Source organism: Mesocricetus auratus, unplaced genomic scaffold, assembly GCF_017639785.1.
Source record: "Mesocricetus auratus isolate SY011 unplaced genomic scaffold, BCM_Maur_2.0 contig_2350_pilon_subseq_1:19400_obj, whole genome shotgun sequence".
NCBI classification, from domain to species: domain Eukaryota; kingdom Metazoa; phylum Chordata; class Mammalia; order Rodentia; family Cricetidae; genus Mesocricetus; species Mesocricetus auratus.
Genome location: NW_024435199.1, coordinates 2,425 through 16,284, shown reverse-complemented (window position 1 = coordinate 16,284; position 13,860 = coordinate 2,425). Strand labels below are relative to the sequence as shown.

General features: G+C 45.1%; 1 long non-coding RNA gene across 2 annotated transcripts; it reads left to right on the top strand.

Moving 5' to 3' along the window:
• The first annotated feature begins 3,838 nt into the window (after window positions 1–3,838).
• LOC121138704 lies at window positions 3,839–13,456 on the top strand. Of its 2 annotated transcripts, XR_005875584.1 has the most exons (4): window positions 3,839–4,003; window positions 8,116–8,224; window positions 11,778–11,897; window positions 12,854–13,456. It is a non-coding gene; the product is annotated as an uncharacterized LOC121138704 (long non-coding RNA). The 2 variants fall into 2 exon arrangements; XR_005875583.1 differs by lacking the exon at window positions 8,116–8,224 and having other exon boundaries at window positions 3,846–4,003.
• The last annotated feature ends 404 nt before the right edge of the window (window positions 13,457–13,860 follow it).

The window sequence follows — 13,860 nt, the reverse complement described above, 5'->3', positions numbered from 1 at the left end:
AGGTGTTGAAACAAGGGGTCGTGTTTAAGACCAAAGCATGTGGCGTTGAGTTTAACTTTCTTTCTGTCTCAGACATAAAACTGTAGATTGTCACAACAGGATTCAAAACCGTGTTTACAGTCAAGTCTCAATTTTGTGACCTAGCCGGGCGTTGGTGGCACACGCCTTTAATCCCAGCACTCGGGAGGCAGAGGCAGGCGGATCTCTGTGAGTTCGAGGCCAGCCTGGTCTACAGAGTGAGTTCCAGGACAGCCTCCAAAGCCACAAAGAAACCCTGTCTCGAAAAACTAAAAAACAAAAAACAAAAATCAATTTTGTGACCTACACTCCTTTGACCCTTTTAACCTGTGTTTTTATCTTATCACCCTGACACAGTGTCAAGCATACCTCAGAAATTGCTGTATTACTCCATGATCTTATTTATTAAAAACAAAACAAAACAAAAACAAACCCAGGAGGATGAGAGAGGTGTACTGCACGAGTTTGAGGCCAGCCTGAGCTAGAGTAAGACTCTAAGAAAAACACAAACAAAAAAATCCCAGAATAAAGCAACTTCAGACGGCACCTAAATCAGACACGGTTAAGACATTCCAAAGGCAGTCTCCTGGAGGAAGCCCACACCCACACAGGAGTGTATGTATGACAGCCTTTCTGAAGCACCTTTCTGTTTCCCTTAAGGCCTGTGCTTCTTTGTTAAAAAACCTTCCTTGTCAGAGACAAGAGAATCAAAGGTTAAAGATCAAACTTGACTACCCATCATGTTGATGAGTAACCTAAGCTATATTAGACCCTGCCTTAGAAATAAAGAAAATAAGCAAGCCAATAGTTAAGTCTTAATGAATCCCACCTCTGCTCTAGGCTCACTGGTCCTAAAATTCTCTTCTTCAGTGCCAAGTGTCTCAGCACCACCTCAGCAAAGGTCTCTGAAAAGACTCCTCAAGCATCTCCCAGTCCCTGTTCAGCGTCCAAAAGGCTAAGGCAGGGGAATGCAGATGTGAAGGCTAGCTTGGACAACTCAGCTTAGTAAAAACAACAAACAAAACAACATTCCTTAAAAGCAAAAAGAACATAAATACCACAGTACTAACATGGCTCAAAAGCAGAAGAAACACACAAAGTATGTTGCTGAGACAAAGAAGCAAACTTACATCAAAGAACAGGAAACTGCGGACACAGGCAGCCAGCAAAACACCTTAAAGCACAAGGCTCAGGACACCTGCAGGTCAGACAGCCAGGGCAGGCAGAGGTCCTCATCACTGCTCAGTGCCTCCTCTGTAGGAAGACAGGCTGGGGCTCTGCCACTGAAAAAAAGTAAGCTCGTCAGAAATGCAGAGAGCTAATGAACTTGGGATGGTAGCTCACACTTACAATCCCAGCACGTGGGAAACTGAGGCAGGAAGAATGACAAGAGCTGCAGACTACCCTGAGCTACAGAGTGAGACCCTATTGGAATGAGGGGTAAAAATGGCTAGCTGGTGTCTTTAAGCAACCTATCTTAGGAGGAAAGTCCTGACAGCTGTGTACAAAACAGTTTGGGAAAGAGGAAGAAAAATCATTAGAACAAGGAATCAGTGACAAAAATGCCAAGAAGAAGCTATCTGGGCTTGACCTGGGACTGTGAAATTGAGTGGAAAGGTCGAGCAAAGGCCAACTATCTGCACTTGTCAGCATGACGGGAAGCCCCTGAGGAAGAAGAGGAATTAGCACCAAGCTTCCAAGGCTTGATGACACAGAGCAAGGATCAGAGGTGGTTTTGGTTTTAGAGATGTCACATTCCAGGGAACGCTGAGGGAAATGACTTCACATTGGAACCCAGGTCTAGGACAGAAACCGAAAAGACATGTGGGAATTGCAGTTCAAGTTACACGGTGCAGAGGAGATTTAAGTAATGAAGGCAGAACAGGTGCCGAGAACAAACACTGAACTTGGGGACACTGTGAACTCTGGAGGAAAAGGACCTATGAGAGACCTCAGGAGGGTCCCAAGAAACATAGAGGATGTGCTGACAAGCAATATGAATCGTCATGGAGATTAAATGCGGGCCAGGCTGGAGAGATGGCTCAGTGGTTAAGAGCACTCACCGCGTGCTCTTCCTGAGGATTCTGGTTCAATTCCCAGCACCCACACAGAAGCTCACAACGGCCTGTAATTCCAGCCACAGGGGATCTGGACCCTACAGACGCGTCATGCACATGCTACACAGACATACATGCAGGCAAAGTACACATAAAATAAAAGTTGACTAATTAAAAAAAAAAAGGTTACGGGGGCCAAGCCAGGTGAGTGTTGAGAAGGAGCTGTCAGTACAGGTAGAAAACGGTGTTTAAAGCCGGGGCTTTCCAAATGTGAGCTGAGCAATTCAAACCTAACATATACATTCCAGAAAGCAGAGACCATATTCATCAGGGTTCTCAAGAGTAACAAAACGTATAGAACGGATCTCTTTATATATAAAGAAATGGAATTTATCAGAATGTCTTACAGGCTGTAATTCTGCTAGTCCAACAATGGCTGCCCACCACTGGAAAGTCCAAGAATCCAGTAGTTGTTCACTCTACAAGGCTGGATGTCTCCGCTGGCCTCCAGTACACCGGAATTCAGAAGAAGCAGGCTCTAATGCTAATGAAGGCATGGACTGCCTAGCAGGGCGAGCACAAGCAGGCAGAGAGAGGCTTCCTTCTCCCCCGTCCTTTGATTGGATGCCAGCAGGAGGTGTGGCCCGGATTAAAGGTGGCTCCCCCACCCCAAAATATCTGAATTAAAGGTGTATGTGTGTTCCCTCTTCTTCAAAGAGCCAAATAATTTAAGAAAATCTCTCACAGGTGTGCCCGGCCATTTTTTGGGGGGAGGGGGTTAGTTAATTCCAGACGTAGTCAGGTTGGCAACCAAGAAAAGTCATCTCAGAGACTCAAATAAATGTAAAAGATGGGTGAAAGAGAAGACACAGGTAGATTCTCAGAGACGGGAGGGGCAGAGGGGCAGCAGTCCCTGCCCTAGGGGTACAGTAAACTCTATTTTGGTGGGGCACAGATTGAACAGCATCCCCCAAAGCTCATTTTATGTCCGAAGATAAGCAACCAGCCAAGCTGACCGTGATCACGGCTCTCATAAACTAAAAGGACTAGACCAGGTCTTTGATGGGACATGAAGCTAGCCCACCACAAGCATGCTAATCCTGATGAAGAACAGAGCTAACAGACAGGGGCAGGCAGGGCTTGCTGTTGGGTGTAAGGAAACTATACATTTTGTTATAAACAAGCCATATGGGGGGAGAAATTGGTGAGCGAGCAAACAAGCCTCCTGTCTGTCTTCCAGCCTCACGTGTGGATGGTGTCTAAATGCTGACCCGCACAGACCGACCAGCATCAACAATGACCAAAAAGAAAAACAAGTCCACATTTTCCTGGCAAATCACAGCACTGGAAGCTATGGCCACCGACAACTTGCCCCTCCTCCCCACCGCGTGCAGGGCCCATCGCCGCTGCGGAAGCCGGAAGCCACTCGGGCCTCACAGGCCACCGGGCCTGGGACCACAACAGGCGCAGCGCTCCAGGCCGCGGCCCACGCTCAAGGCACCGAAGGAGGCCGCGCGAGGCCAGGCGCCTCGGGTCCGCTACTCACCGCAACACCCGCAGCCCGGGATAGCGGCGCTCCGGGGCGCGGGCTGTGGCATCTTCGCTTCCGCCGCAGCCCGGGTCGAGCCGCAGGGAACAGGACTTGCAACCTGCGGAGCCCGGCGCCGCGGCTCCTGTGGCTGCGCCCCCGCCCCCGCCCCCGCCCCGCCCCGCCCCCGAGGATGACGTCACGGACCGCGGGCAGGCGTCACGCGGGCCCCGCCAAACCGAGCTCTGCTTTCCAGGGCCTTGGCGAAAGTCTACCGTTAGCGAAGTCTACGGTTGCTCAGGGCAGAAATGTAGATGAGGAGGAGGGGACGACGAGTTGTTCTCAGGAAGGGAGGAAGGCACAAGTTGGCTAGAGAGAATCTGTCTGCTCTAACACAATGGTAAGGGTTTTGGCCTTTGGTCCAGCAATGCTGCTTTACATCGACGAATAATCTGAATATTTAATCCTGTCACCTCTGAAATGAATGCTATTCGGTCAAGACCTTAAATTTTTTTTTCGTGATGTCTGGCAGAGGAACCGGGACACATTGTAGGGAGGGAATTCTGCATCCCTTATTACTAAGAAAACAGCATCACCTGAACCAAACCAATAGATCGTTCTAGCTAACATTAGCCCAGAATACATTCCCTCTTCATTAACCGACTGCGGTGGCTTATAGTGCCCCCCACAGGCTTATGTGCAGAGCTTGGTGCCATTGGTGGTGCAAGTCCCAAAGGCTCTGGAACCTTCAGGAGGCGGGGACAATCTGGAGGGAGGAGGATGTGGGGGTGCCCCTTTGAGGATCTTACCTAGCCCAGAGGTCCAAGTCTCCTCTGAACTTCCTGTCCATCACAAAGTAAATAACTTACCCACACACTACTGTCATCCTGATGTCTGTCCAAGTGCAGTGAGCAAGCAATCATCCAGTGGACCCACAGCAACTATGAGCCAAAACTTTTCCCTTTAAGTTGTGCTCACAGTGGCACAAAGTTAACCCATTCGTGGTCCTGCCAAATATCTACTAGTATTGTCAGGGTTTGGGATGTTATGTTATGCTACCTAGGTCTCTCCACAAGTCTGAGGTCCTGATGACACTTCCCTGTGTCTTCCCATGGCCTTCAAGCAGTTGCTGTCCAATGCCAAAAAGGGTATGTTTCATAGTTTCCATCCTTATGTGTGGTTTATTTTTCGAGACAGGGTTTCTCTATTTAGCCCTAGCTGTCCTGGAACTAGCTAGCTCAAGTAGACCAGGCTGGCCTTGAACTCACAGAGATCCACCTGCCTCTGCCTCCGGAGTGCTGGGATTAAAGGTGTGCGCCACCACTGCCAGGCTCATAGTTTCCATTCTTGTCCACACAGCAACTCATCTTAAGTGGAACTAGTAGTTATTTCAGGGATGGCTCTCTCTTGCAAGGGCAATAGCACAGCCTGTATCTGTGCGCATAGCAATGTGTGTGTTACCTTTCTTGTTTTGCAACAATGTACCTGAAAAAAGCAATTTAAGGGCTTATGTGGGCACACAGTTTAAGGTACAGCCTCCATTTTGGTGGATAAGCCATGGCAGCCAAAGTATAAAGCAGCTTGGTACATTGCATCCTTAGGAGGCAGAGAGGCTGATGCACATTGTTCTTTCTTTTTTTCCCCCTTTATATTTAATCCGGTCCCTCCTTCATGGGTTATGGCCACCACCTTCCTGGTGGGTTTTCCCTACACAATCTCAGAGACATGCCCAGAAGAGGTGTCTCATAGGTGACCCCAAATCCTGTCAAATAATGAAGATTATTAACCATTTCATCTAGTATCCCTAAGTGGGTGAGGCTTACAAAATATAGGACAGCGAATCAGCATTCTGATGCTCAGTCCTGCTGGCGGCCCCTGAGAAACTTCACGGCGGTGATGAGGAAACTGGACAGGCTGTGTTTGCATAGGCTAAGGTTGGCCACCCTCTCAGACCCCGCCCCCTTTTGTGTCCTTTCAGTGTGCTTCCTCCCTTGCTTTCTTTGTAGACTTTGTGAATTCCTCCTCTTTGACCTTCTTAAACTCAACAGGGTGAACCTTACAGCATTCCTCACACCCCCAGAGAAGTACTTCAGGAGCTAAGGAGTCTCTGGGTATGGCAGGCAGAGTCAGCTGATCTGTCCCAACCCCATATACACAAACAACAAGGCATAATTCAAGAAGCATCAGGGGAGCCGTGGGTCACAGGACAGAGGACAGAGGGAGGGCACAGACATGAAAATAGAAGCAGAAAGGCCATCAGGAACATATGAGGAACCTGCATGGACATCTTAAACCAAGGTGACAAGGTGACTGACTTGGACATCAGACTCTTAGGAACCCAACCAAGCCAGGAGGCAGCCCCAGGTTGCAAGAAAGGAGCTTGTTCTAACTCAACCACTGTACACGTGTCATGGCTCTCTGTGAACATTTTCCTAAGGCAATCATTTCAGCCCATCAGATCGGTGAAGGCTCCCAGAACAGAGCAGGCCCTAAGCGGCCGTCACAGCCAAGTGAATTGGTCAAATAATCACAGCATGTATTTTATCTGGGTCAATCATATCCCAGCAACTGAACCATGAGAGAACTTACATTTCTAATGTCAAGGTCCTTATCCCCAGAACTTCAGTGGCAGTTGAGCAACAAGGGAAGAAATTGTCACTAGAGGTAGAGAAAAGCACTCCTGAGAGATTGGCCACTCTGATTGTATTTCTTGTTGCATTTCACATAATTCCATGGTGCTCCAAACTTGTCCTGTGGTGCCAATATGTTGAAGAACTAGGGGACTTTTTCACCCTTTATTAGTGAAATTGATTCCATTCCTTTTCATCAGGGTATATAAATGGCTCCAACTCTGGAAAGACATTATCCAAATACCACTGGAATGACTTGCAACCCAGTCATTTCCTTAATTCAACACGCTCACTAATGTTTCCATAGGGTACATATTTCAAAGATGGTCTTTGAAGAAAAAAATTATCCTAGATGAAAACAAACAGTCATTTTATTAAGCCAAAAAAATGTAGGTAATCAAGACATGTTTTCATCATTGGAACAAAAATGTCCTTTCCTCTTGCTGTGCAGCACTTTTCTGTGAGATTAAAACCTTCCATCTTCTAGGAAAGCCTGGTAAAACACAGGATGTTAAAAAGGAGGTGATAGCCGGGCGTTGGTGGCACACGCCTTTAATCCCAGCACTCGGGAGGCAGAGGCCGGCGGATCTCTGTGAGTTCGAGACCAGCCTGGACTACCAAGCGAGTTCCAGGACAGCCTCCAAAGCCACAGAGAAACCCTGTCTCGAAAAAACCAAAAAAAAAAAAAAAAAAAAAAAAAAGGAGGTGATATTTTAAGATGTGTTTTTAAAACGGTGTAGAACGGGACGTTCTAAAGAGAAGTAAAGGCTCATTAAGCCCATGAACTAAACAGTTCAGTGGCTTCAGGAAATTCCTGAAAATGACCAGATATACTAGGCCCTTCCGTCCTCAAACATGTGTGTGTATGTGTGTGTGTATGTATGAACACATATATGCTATAAAGACTGCGGAGGCTCTCAGGCAAGCTGAGCTTCCTAGGAGAGGCTCAAACCAGCCTAGAAGCCTGGAAGAAGGCGAGAACAGCAAACTGCCTGAAAGAGGCTCTGAACTCCCTGGAAAAGACTCTTCAACAGTTTGAGCCCCCTGGAGGCTATTCCGTATGCTCTAGGTTCCTAGCTTTCACAAGCTGTCACCCATGCTGGGATGGACTTTATAAAAATTAAATTTTATTTATGTATGTATGTCAGCATGAGGGTTTGTACATGTGAGTGCCCTAGCTGTAGAGGCCAGATGAAGGTTTCATATCTCCTAGTCCTATACAGACAGTTATGAGCTGCCCGATGTGGGTGCTGGTAAATGAAGTTAGCACTTCTGGAAGGGCAGCAAGGGCTCTTAACTACTGAGTCTTTTCTCCACACCCAGGAGGCGAGACTTTTGGCGATTCAGTTTTCTTTAAATCATTTCTGCTCCTGTAAGTAACCCCTCACCCATATTCCTGCAAGTAACCCCAATAAAGCTCATTTGTTCACCAAATTTAACTTTGGTGATACACATGTTGTTTGTTTGTTTGTTTGTTTGTTTGTTTGAGACAGGGTTTCTCTGTAGCTTTGGAGGCTGTCCTGGAACTAACTAGCTCTTGTAGACGAGGCTGGTCCCGAACTCACAGAGATACACTACTTTTCTCTGTCATTGGTTCCCTATCTTGGGTGAGTAGATTTCATACTCCTCAGGAATAGTGACACATTAACACCTCTGCGCAGGGAATGAGAGAGAGCGTTTGACATCTGCTTTGATACCAGTTCATCACCATTGTGTCCACCACAACACCATAATGACCAACACAGTGGAACCCAGGAAAACTTATGTCCTGATTCTCAGGAGACCCAAAGTCACAGTTTCCCATCCCAGTGGTTTCTTTCTCCCATACGCAAAGCCTAAGCTCCTTATTTCCTGATCTCCAACAATATCCCTATACTTCCAGAACAAGTGTGGTGTAACAAAATCAAAAGGACTCTCGAGCTAAACAGTTTTGCGCTCATTCCTGGCTTTGCTATCGATTTCCTATTACTATGGGCAAGTGTCTTCATGAGGTCAGTATGAAGATTGGGCACTTACAATGTAAGCAAAGCCTACGAGAAAGCAGGCTGGTGTGCAGTGTTAGGGTGCATGGGTCCTTTCTTGCACCACAGATGTTTAGTTTTTATTTTGTCTTGTTTTTCACGACAGGGTCTCATGTATCCTTGAACCCATTATAGGGAAGAGGCTAGCCTTGAACTTCTAATCCATCTCTATCTCCAGAATGCTAGAATTATAGGTGTGTGCCACCATACCCAGTTTATGACATGTTGGGGATGGAACCCATGGCTTCATGGATGCTAACAGAGCTCCATCCAGTTAGCATCCATGTTTTTGTTTGTTTCTTTGTTTGTTTAAAGTGTTCTGAAATAAGTGGTAAGGATGAGTATCAGATTCCTTGTTCCTGTGGTAAAGAGGCATTCTACAAACTAGGTGGTGATGGCACATACATTTAATCCCAGCACGTGGAGGCAGAGGCACGTGGGTCTCTGTGAGTTCGAGGCCAGCCTGGTCTACAAAGGGTGAAAGGGCATTTCAGGGCAGTTACACAGAGAAACTCTTTCTTGAAAAACAAGAAAACAAAAAGAAAAAGAAAAGAAAAAAAGAGGCATTCTAAACAGACCAGGGTTCTCTGAATTCAGAACCCTTGTGTTTTCATCTGTGTATTTCCAGTGCTGCCAAGTAGGATAGCAACATTGCTAAATGGGAGAGGGGGTTTGCTTCTCCAAATGAGTGTGTTATGTGTATGTTATATTGGATTTTTCTTGAAGATTCTTAAGTATTGTAAGCTTTGGCCACTGCTTCCCAGGGTGGGTTGTTAAAGACAGGATGATTCCATCAGCTTGGAGGCGTGAAGGCCTGGATTACCTTGGGAAACATTTCTCCATTGCAAAGCCTTTTATTGTACCATACCACTAATCAAATTTTCCAACATGTAGTTTCATACAGTCTGTTGGTTTTACATGTAACTTTTCAGATATGATCTTAGCCGGGTGGTGGTGGTGCATCCCTTTAATCCCAGCACTCTGGAGGCAGACGCAGATGGATCTCTGTGAGTTCGAGGCCAGCCTGGTCTATAAGAGCGAGTTCCAGGACAGCCTCCAAAAGTCACAGAGAAACCCTGTCTCAAAACAAAACAAAACAAAACAAAACAAAAAAAACAAAAAACAACTGAAAGACCCCTATCCAGGACCCCCTAGGAAAAGAAAAGCAAGGCCAGGCCGTTGCCTAATGAAAAACACCCAGACCAGGTGCCTCGCCCAGCTGGAAGGATGTCAAACAGGATCTGTGGTCACCAGAGCAGTCATAGGACCCGGATAATAATTACTGAAGCGTGCCAGGGTCTTTTATGTGGCAATACCAGGACACCTAGTCCTTGGCAACTACCCCCTGCCCCCAGTTGTGTCTATGATCCCCATAGTAGTCATGGGACCCAGATAATAATTGCTGAAGTGTGCCGGGGTCTTTCATGAGGTAATACCAGGAAACAGTCTGTGGGAACTACCCCTGCCCCCAAGATGAGCCAATGAAATGCCTGTTGCTATGCTGATACTTATGTAACCATTAAAACTCTATAAATATTGTGCTCCCTGCAAGTCCGGTATGCTCTTCACCCGAGTTGCAGTAGCATCCGTAGGCGCCTGTGTACTCAATAAATCACCTCTTGCATTTGCAGCCAGTGGTCTGGCCCCGGTTCTTGGGCAGAGGGTTTGGTTCAGTGCCCGGCGCTTTGATGCCAAGGTTTTTCACAACAACAACAACAAAAAATCAAGCAATCAAACAAAACCAGATCTGATCTTAGCCTGCACCTAAAACAGTTCTCAAAACTCATAAGTCTTCTGCCTCAGCCTCCCATGTGCTGTCATTACAAGTATGTGCATCACTCTTGGTTCACATTATGTGTTTTTTATATCCTTTATGAAACTTAGTCACTCAGTAATTGTAATGTTCAATTCAACTGCTTAGATCCATGACTAGAATTCACAGCCGTGGGAGAAAGGAAACATCAGCACTACAAACATAAATTCAAGATCACTCATAAAAAGTCTGGTTTAGGGCTAGTGAGATGGCTAAGCAGGCAAAGACACTTGCCACCCGGCCTGATGAGCTGAGTTCAGTCTCCCAGGACCCGTATGGTGGAAGAAGAGAGCTGACTCGAAAGCTGTCTGTTGACCTCCACATGTACACGTGCAGGTATGCTCACATACAAGAAATTAATAAATATAGAAGACATACATAATTTGAACATATTACTTTAATGTGTTAGATTAGGAGAAATACACAGCTTAATTATATCTAATATACGGAGACCTTTTTATATACCTACAGTGACAATGTGGATCACTAACATGGACAGTGAGGGACAGTTTGGATGTTGCCCATCAGTATTTAATAATGGGTTAGCTCACCCCCCAGAAACTCCATGTCTTGATATTTATTCCAAATATAAATGTACAAATATAAACAAAGATATGTGTAAAGATGTGCATTTCAGTGTTGAGCACAAAATAAATAATAGAACCCAACTCTCAAGGTAATCAGAGTGTTTATCACCAATGACTGTTTAAGTTGTGTCAGCTCTGTCGGGCCTGTTCCCCCATCCAAAGGGACTCTTCAGGGGAAAGGTACTTGGGATTGTAGAGAATACTTAGCAGTTAAGAGCACTGACTACTACTGCAGAGAATGCAGATTCAATTCCCAGCACTCACATGGGGGCTCACAACTATCTATAACTTTAGTTTCAGGTGATCTGTTGCCTTCTCCTGTCACCAGGAACATAAGTGATACACAAATATTCATGCAGGCAAAACACCCATAAAATAAAAATAAATCTTTTTAAAGAAGAAAGGTTTTCATTTTCAGGGGTAATTTGTAAATATGTTTTTAAAATTCAGCAATAAGCCAGGCAGTTGTGGCGCATGCCTTTAATCCCAGCACTCGGGAGGCAGAGGCAGGCGGATCTCTGTGAGTTCGAGGCCAGGCTGGACCGACAGCCTCCAAAACAATACAGAGAAACCCTGTCTCGTAAAAAAACAAAACAAAACAAAAATTCAGCAATAAATGCAAAGGTTTAAGGATAAAACACTTTGTTGTACAGTCACATGAATGAATCTGGGCCTTGTGGCACAAGTCTCTATTCCCAGCACTGGAGAAATAGAGATAGCAGGGTCACAAGTTCAGGGCCAAACTGTACTACATAGAGAAATCCTGCCTTAAAAAAAATTACAGAGAAGAAAGAAGTAAGCCGGGATCTGGTGGCACAGACCTTTAATTCCAGCATTTGAAAGGCAGAGGCAGGTAGATCTCTGTGAGTTTGAGGCCAGCCTGGTTTACAGAGCGAGTTCCAGGACAGCCTCCAAAGCTACACAGAGAAACCCTGTCTCAAAAAACAAAACAAACAAGTATCTTCTAATGTGCATATGTGATAACCAGCAACCACAACAAATAATTCAATGATCACTTTGGGAACAATAGGCTGTTTGTTTTATTAATTTATTTTATTTTCTAATGATTAATTTATTTTATGTGTGTACACTGAATGTATTATTGTGTGCTATGTGCTTATAGGAGTCTAGAGGTGCCCTCAGAGGCTAGAAGAGGACACTGATTCCCCTGGAGCTGGAGTTAGGATGTGACCCACCCTGTGGGTACTTAGAATTGAACCCAGGTCCTTTGGAAGAATGGCAGGTACTCTTAACTCTTAATCATTTATTTTTTAAATGTACATGTGTCTCTTTGATCACATGTCATGTATTCAGGTGCCTATAGAGGCCAGAAGAGTTTTGAATCCCCTGGAGCTGAATTTACAAGCAGTTTTAGCCCATCTCGTATGGATAATGGGAATAGAACTTTGTTTTCTATAAGAACACAACCATCTGTTAGTGTTTGCCTGGTCCCTAGAGTATTAATTTTGTACTCCTGAAGATCATATGAATTTTAAAATAAGCATGTTTAACCCTTAACATTTTAAAATATGGGCATGCTGGCACCACTTATAATCCCAGCACTTAGGAGGCTGAGTCTGAAGGATTACTGTAAGTTCAAGACCAGCCTATCTATCCTACATTGTGGGTACTAGGGAAGCCAGGATATATAGCAATACCTTGTCTCAAAGAAACTAATGATATTCATTAAAGACAATATAATAAAAATGCAAAAGGACACAAAACATAAATGTTTAACTTGCTTAATTATCAACAAGTCAGCTCCAGCTCCCTGTTTAAGAGGTGAACACCGGCAACCCAGAGCTATCTTAACTATGTCCTTTTTCTTGCTCTGATTTCATTTTTAAATTTACTTTATGTATATGAGTGTTTTGCCTGCATGAATGTCTGTACATCAACATATGTGCCTGATGCCTGCAGAGACAAGCCACCACGTGGGTGCTTGATCTCAAGTCCTCTGCAAGAGCAACAAATGCTCTTAAGCACTGTAGTGGCTTTTCTTGGTTGTCAACTTGACTACATCTGGAATTAACTAAAACCCAAGTGGCTGGGTTCACCATTGAGGGATTTTTTTCTTAAATTGAAGTAAGAAGCCCACTTTTAATCCAGGTCTTTTGAGGTGGATAGATGCAATTTTGATTCAGATCTTCTGAGGTGGGAAGATCCACATTTAATCTGGGTTGTGCCTTCTTCTGGCAGCCTATATACAAGACATGGAAGACGGAAGCTTGAAACGTGCTCTTGCTGGCAAGTCCGTTCATTTACTGGCATTACAGCCTACTTCTTCAGGATTCCAGCATATACTGAAGACCAGTGAGACATCCAGCCTCGTGGACTGAAAAACTACTAGGTTCTTGGATCTTCTGTTAGTAGACAGTCAATGTTGGACTAGCTGGACCACAGCCTGCAAGTCATACTAATACATTCCATCTATGCACCGTCAGTGCAGTTCCTCTAGAGAACCCTGATGAGCACAGCCGCTGAGGCATCTCTCCAGCCTCTCCACCTGTTTTTGAAACAGGGTTTCAATTGTGTAGTCCTAGCAGACCTAGGACTCACTATGTAGACCAGGCTGATCTGGAACTCATAGAAATCCATCTTCCTCTGCCTCCCAAGCACTAATCTCAAAGTTTAACCTTGCTCACTTTTAATTTCATAGGAAGAGAATACAATATGTATTAGTTATTCACCATTATGCCTTATAGATACACCAGTCGTGGTGGTTGTATATGTATCTATAGCTTATGGGTTTGCAGTGCTGTATAGTCCTATAGCTACTAAATAAATCACCTATATCCATTATATTCTTTTTTCCTTGTTTTTAAAGATTTTTGTTATCTTTTTCTAAGACAGGGTTCTCATTTTGTAGCTCTAGCTGGCCTTGAACTCACAGAGATCTGCCTCTGCTCTTGAGTGCTAGATTAAAGGTGTGTACCACCATGCCAGGACATTTATTTTAATTATGTGTGTGTGTGTCTTTGTGGGAGGTATGTATCCCTGGGTTCAAGTGCCACCAGAAGTGTGGCCATATTCCCTGGAGCTGGATATAGCAATGGCTGTGTGCCACCTGGATGTGGGTACTGAGAACTGAACTCAAGTCTTCCACTAGAGCAGCCTATGCTCTTACTCAGCCATCTCTTTAGCCCCATCATTCCACTCTGTTTTTGGGACGGAGTGTTACTAAGTTGCCTTGGCAGGCTTCAACT